The sequence below is a fragment of the Rutidosis leptorrhynchoides genome, chromosome 2 (genome assembly GCF_046630445.1).
Source record: "Rutidosis leptorrhynchoides isolate AG116_Rl617_1_P2 chromosome 2, CSIRO_AGI_Rlap_v1, whole genome shotgun sequence".
NCBI classification, from domain to species: Eukaryota; Viridiplantae; Streptophyta; class Magnoliopsida; order Asterales; family Asteraceae; genus Rutidosis; species Rutidosis leptorrhynchoides.
The window spans coordinates 548087557-548094952 of NC_092334.1; positions in this window are offsets into that span (position 1 = coordinate 548087557).

A 7396-nucleotide genomic window follows, 5' to 3' on the forward strand; every position below is an offset into this window, starting at 1 on the left:
AAAGCTTGCACTTTATACTACACGATTAATGTCCAATGGTGTCACGTACCCGATTTCCTTTTAAGTGATTTCGCCACGAGGAGGAGGCAGGCAAGAGGTGGATTGGGATAGATATAAACCCATCCTTTGTGGTGGGTTTGATGATAACTATGAACGAAAGAAGCTCATTTATGGTGTGTTTGTTTGTTAACTCGTTTCAACTCAGGACGTTTGTTTTTAATATCTGAAAACAAATGAAATTGAATCGTTTAACAATAGGTGTTGAATCATTCATAGTTAAATTACTATTTTATCCTTTCAGTTTATTCATTTCTATTAAGATTCTTCTTTAATCATATATTAAACACTTATCAATATATTTATATTTTTTAATCAAAATCTTTAAATATTAAAATCATTTATAATTTGGATCACTGAGTTATGTTATCGAGCAATTAATTGAATATTATCATATCACGCATCAACGATATACCAAGATTTTAATCTTTCAACCAAACATGACGGACACAACTACACAAGTCACAAAAAACATATGGAATGTAAAATTTATTTTTAATTACTATTACGTAGTATTATTTATCAGTTGAAAAGGAGTAAGAGTGAATTAATATATGTGGGTTTCCGCGTACGTGTGAGTTGGGATTCATCCGTCGCTATCCGCTTTAATTTTCTTGAGATTCCATGTTCCCCAATTTATCATCTATGTCCCCATGTTCATTTGTTTCAACATTATATTTTACTTTCATTAAAGGGTTTAATATCTGAGACTTAAAAAACATAAAAAGCTGAGACACTTTATAACATTTGCTCAAAATATGTACTCCCTCCGTCCCATATTTATTGTCACCAGACAAAAAATACACAATTTTAGAAAATCCCACTAACTTCATTTCTTCACCAATGAAATATCTTCTCTCTCCAGATCCACCAATGAAATATCTTCTTTCCTTTCTATTTATGGAAGTGGACAATTAATTTGGGACATTCCAAAATGGAATAATAGACAATAATATAGGTACGGAGGGAGTATTAACTTATTTTGCTACACATACAAAACTACGAGTGGGTTTGGGATCATTGGTGGTAGATTGTGAGAGCTTCCCCTCTTAAATTTAAGTACATAAGGTATACATAATATTTTTGATGGAGCGAAACAAATAACTTAGATATTAAAAACATGGCTTCCCAACTTTTAAAGTTAAGCATCTAACGTTTATACTTAATATATTTTTAATCATGCTTAACATATGTGTTTAATCACTAAAAAGGCTTCACATGTGTAGTATATTGCTTGTGCTTGGTATAATGACAAAATTATAGAGGTCCCTGTAGTATATCAAAAAATACAACTGGAGTTCAAAATTATATCTTTGACATGAGATGGTATACAATAGTTTGACGAGTGATTTAAAAAAAAAAAAAAAAAAAAAAAAAAAAAAAAAAAAAAATTGACGAGGAGTCCAATTCACTAACTATTGTCAGGAGATTTCATTAAGTTTCTCACATGAGGGTGGTCATTTTCTCACCTCCTTCCTTTGTTGTTCTTAGCAAACAAATTATAACTTATAACAAACAAATCAATTCGTGGTGTATATATTCGTGTTAGTATTAGGTGGGTGTGTAAGTTTGTCTTTCGAAAAAAAAACAAACAAATCAAAACTCAACATTCTAATATTCGGAATCAAACTCATGATTAATCCAAATTCAAAATTCTAATATTCCAAATCACGTCGAAAGTTAACATATTATTCGGGAGTAAAACGAGGCTAGATGAAATTCTTCATTGACTTTGATTCTATTTCACGACTTCTCGTCAACTTCAAGTACCACCAATTTTCCGATTTGTAGCAATGGCGATGATCATTAGGAAAAGAGATCTGAAATATATTTGAAACGAGATCAGTAAATGAGATCTAGAACGAGATCTCGTTAAGATCTGAAAACGTGTAACACTCCGTCAAAATCGCCATTAATGCGGATGTTAACTCTGGTCCCAGTGTTTGGCTTGACTTCTATGTAACAACAAAGTTCTACAACGGAATCAATAAATACCCGAGATAAAACATGCAAAGCGGATGAACATAAAGTGTGAGGCCCCAAAACGTTAAAATTAGACAGATGTTATGGTGTTGGACCACCCGTAAAACTTTTGCAAACCATAGTGACCCCCCAAGGTGATACAATTCTTTTGGACTCTACTTGTTGTATGTGTTTTCTTTTTGGCTATTTTGTATGGTTGCATCTTCCCACGCGCACATAACTCTTACAGGTACGTATGCCCGCACTATAGCGTTTTAATGAGTTTTTCTTGGCCGGAGGTCCTTTAGGAAGCAATCTCTTGGCTCTCGAGTAGAGGATGGGACGATCTTATCTAGTCGCGGGTTCTATACCCGTGGGTGGAGTAGTGACTTCCCTCTAATCTAGGGTTCGAGGAATGATTGTCTACACTCCACCTCCCCAATACCCTACACTCGTGGGATTGGGTATTGTTGTTGTTGTTGTTGTTGTTGTATCGAACAAACCACATGGACCTCCCATGCAATTTTGTCAATATGTAATCATCACTTTGTAAACTAACAATACTTCATGAACTAACAATGTATTTCGAACAAAATTAATTACAAAATAAAATAAATAATCTGAAGAACTTAATACAAATCATTAATCTTTACGCTTGTCCCTTGTTGAAACATGCCTAGCCACCTAGGTGTAATAGAGCGTTGATGTTGTGAAGTCATGTTATCAAATTTATACACAACAGAGCTATACGATTAATTACTAATCACAAAAATACATGCAAGAGAACTTGATTATGCAATAGTCTATTGTTATATAAATATAGATTCGAGACGTACCCGAAAACTAGTAGCGGAAGTGGATAGGATCATAGTTTATATCACCGGTCGAAGAAAAGCAATCACAAACGGAAAGCTTTCGAGATTCACAACCTAAGATTCCCTTATCTTGTTTGCCTCAAATATACACGAACAGGACAAGAACATTACCTTGTCAATTTCTCTCTACACTATTTGTGTTAGATCATCTTTTTAGTATACATGTACTTCCTTTATATAATGATTACATATAAACACTTAGCAAGTGAAAAGTCACCATTAATCCACATATTAATGGATGGTTAATTGTAATTAAACACTAGCATAAATGAGTACTTAATTCTAAATAAATACCGACATCATGGTATTAAGTACTACGGAAGTAAGTGGGCGGAATGGATCCAAGTTCCAACATCTCCCACTCGCACACAAACTGACTTGATATACTCATTATATCTCGAGAGAACAAACATGTAATTTGTAAACAGTTCATACTGGAAAAATAGGTCGTGCGACCAGCATACGTTGAGAGCACACATGCTATACATCTGTCAGGAATATATAGCGCCTCAAAAACAAAGTGACAAGAGTAGATTTAGTATGCAATATCCTAGATCATTAATCACATTACTAACTCACATGATCTCAGTTTTACTCATAAAACCATATTGTATTCCCAATTATCATTTATCACTAAGATTTGTCACCGAGACAAGATAATTGGTCGACCGGTGAATACAAAGTAATGTGAACTTCAAATGATCTTCCTTTATCTTAGAATCCTTTGGCCTTAACCCAACTTGCTTTTCTAAGAACGTCCTGCCAGATCGAATCACTCATGACCCTTAAGCAACGCCTTAAGATAGCAAACATCAAACTAAGCCTCAAGAGACAAGAAAAAGTCATAAGGATATTAATTGAGGTTACTAATACCTCAAGGGACTCACATAACATAGAAGTAGAGATCGTTTCTCCTATTTCCCTTGTTGGTCGTCTTGATCACATATGGTATGAATCACATGCTGCAACATTTCTCCTTTCCCAATGGAGGTATGTCTTTAAATCAATGTTGCAAAGATAATAGTTTAAACAAACTCAATGTTCAAACTCGAGTTCACTCATTTACTCATCAAAACACATCTTTCTCACAAGAACTCACATCGGGATATATAAGACAGATAATGTGAAACTTAAATAATTCACATATTGTTGTAAACGTTACAACTGTAGCATCATATATTTTAAGTTTGTGCTCAGTTGTCACTCAGACAATATACTTAAAATGCGTTACTTCTCCAGTGACTACTAAAGTGACAGAGCCGATCACCCATGTGAGTGGGCTGATCTTTAATCTGTCCGACATACTTTTCTCACAATAATACTTTGTATATAAGTTTTGACAAACACATTGTCATGGATATTAAACACTAAATATGTTGGGAAAATAAAACTCAATACAATCTCAAAATCTACGCAACCTCTAAAACGTGAAATGTCACATAAACATATCTCTCTAGGCATGAATTTCTCAAATGATTTGCAACCATTTCATTCGTAGATATGTACTACATATTTACTAAAACTCTTGCAACCATGTCTCTAAGTAATGTTGCATTTTATAACTATGTGCTTGACTTACAATAGACCTTGGAATCATGTTCATTAACTACAAAGTACTAACTATTTGAGTAAACTATTACTCAATTGATAACTTTGTTATAAACTCCAAGTTTCTCAAAATATTGGTTAAGCTACACAGCTTATTGAACCTTAGATGACATTAAAAATCAGCCCCCATTATAAATAAGGCTTCATATGACTAATACTTGTTACTCCATGAGATAAAAACCTAGTCAATATCTGTATAGCCTTTTGTTTGCAAATCATTTTTGTCAAAGCACAATAAGCTAACATTACTACTTAGATTCCTTAGTACCCTTTTCATGGCTTTTTAATTGCTTTCCATTCTAAATGGAAGTAATCAACTTTGTACATTTCAAAACGTACAAAGGATTTCCAAACTTATTCGCATAAACAACAAACTTCATTTGCTCATTTCATATTGGAGTCTAAGGACAAAAGGATATGCTCAATATTCACCATAAGATTATCAGTGAGATTATTTAACTCATTCAATGATCTTGTTAATATAAGCTCTTGTGAAAGAGATATTAACTTCCTTGAATAATCTCTTAAAATTCTAATTACATGAATACATGAAATTCTATCACAATAACATTCTTCTTATTGATTCAAGACACAAAAATATCATCAACGTATAATGATAAAATAAACATTTAGACCTATTAGTACATACGCATGATCCTTGTTGATCATAATGAAATCATTCAATATGATTACATTGTGAAAATACATATACCATTTTTCTCAAAGACTGTTTGATGCCATAGATTAATTCAAAGAATCTACAAACCATATGTTTGTGGCCATTGTTGAAGAAATCTACACATTGATTTCTTGCTACAGTTCTTCATTGAGAAGTTAAGACTATTTACAATGATATAATGTAATTCACAGTCTATTGTTTGTCATTATGGCTAGAATCAACCTAACTTGGTGAAATTATAACATGATACGTGGTTCTCACAAAGTAAACTTTTCTTGTTGGTTGTAGCCTTCTGCCACATGTTAACCTTGGTATCTTTAGGATACTCACTCCAATTCTTATTCCATTATTTTTGATCCATTTGTCTTTTAGATATCATGTTAGAGCATCTCTTATTCAATCTCATATCGAATAGGGTTTATAACGACAACTTCTTTGTCGTAATTGAGATTTCTTTGAAACTAATTCTTGGTATCTCATAAGCTCCCACTCAACTTAGAATTATTCTCATTCGCAATAGGTTGAGGAATTTTACATAGATAAAAAATTATCTGTCATTATTCCTCAAATTTTTCCCAATCGAATGAGATAATTATGTGGCATCAAATACAGACAAATCTTTATTTGCATCTCAATATATTAGGAACTCATTTCTAGAACGTTACATTTCAAGATTTAAATTTAGTCAACCTCCCACTGAGGAGTTCACCTATGAACACAATATCTTTTGATTGTCAACGTATTTAGTGAAAACAAATTTCACCCACTTGGACCCATTGTCCAGAAAATTATATACATTGCACAATCATAATATCTTATGACATTGTAATTGTGCTTACAATCTTTCCATAACTTATATGGTGTGGAAGCTACTAATTTTCAAGGACATTCAATTAGGTACGAATGTGGGATTTCACATTACCCCATCATCTCCCTAACCAATTCGAGGACTGTTTATTCCAACTTTCTAAAACATCGTTTTGCTTTGGGGTTATTGGAGTAAAGAAATGACGTTTGAATACCTTTAGCATCACATAGTGCTATGAACTAATCACAAGATATTCACATCCTCGATTGGACCTTTATACGAAGTATATGTTTTTAATAATTTTTCTCGTAAGTTAATTCTCAATAAAATTCACATAATTTGAAATTTAATCCAATGCTTTGGATTTTCAAGAGATCAACTAACACGGGGAAATTATTAACAATATGTCCTTTGTCTTTCTCTAACGTTCATAAGACCACATAATTCAAATGAGTCAAGTGCAATGGACCAAACAATTTAATTTACTTTCTACATGGGTTTTCATAGCCTTTTCCTTGACAATGCTTATAAGTGCACAATTTCATTTTATTACTATCTAGCCGGCACCAAATGCAGACTAAGCTAGAAGTATTGTTAGTCAAAATGACTAAACTAACATGTCATACTTACTTCATTCAAACATATTGAAGTTGTAAGTGAGGAAATGGAATTTTCTTTATTTATCACTTAGATAATGATGAAATCATTTAGAATAAAACCAATATTAAATGAGCTTGTTCTTGAAGAGAACCCAACCGCATTTCGTGAAATCAATAATGAAAACCAATATCACATAGATATTTGTTTTGATGAACACTCATGTAAGGATCTAAATTCGATCATCATCCAAGAATTACTTGTATAAACCATTCTTTACAACTCTATCTAAAAAGTTATTTCCCACATATATCCACTTTACTTAAAAAAGTGAAATTCATCAAAACTATACAAAGATTTCGTTATTGTTTAATAAATGGTTTCCCATGTGCAAACCTACAATCTACAGACGACGAGATGCAAACACAAAGTTTACCTACCATGGTAACCATATACAATCTAAAACGAAACTCGATGTTTTCATTATTAGTGGGGTGCAACGTCATATGCTCCAAACTTTGAGGTAAGAAAATAATTAAAGTTTGAACCAATGTTCATGCGTAAGACTTTGATCATCGTATATCAACCGCTGTTGACAGTGTATATTTAACAATAATTACTTGTTAAAGTCAAAGCATTACTCAACGTGAGTGATAATTTAATTTGTTTCAAGTGACGTACACTTCACACTCCCACTTAATTAGGGATTCATTTTCTTCCTCATATACATTTCTCAAATGCGGTAAGAGCATCTCGAGCCTTTTGCTCTTCCAAACACATTGGTTATTTATGCTCTATTATGAAATTGTT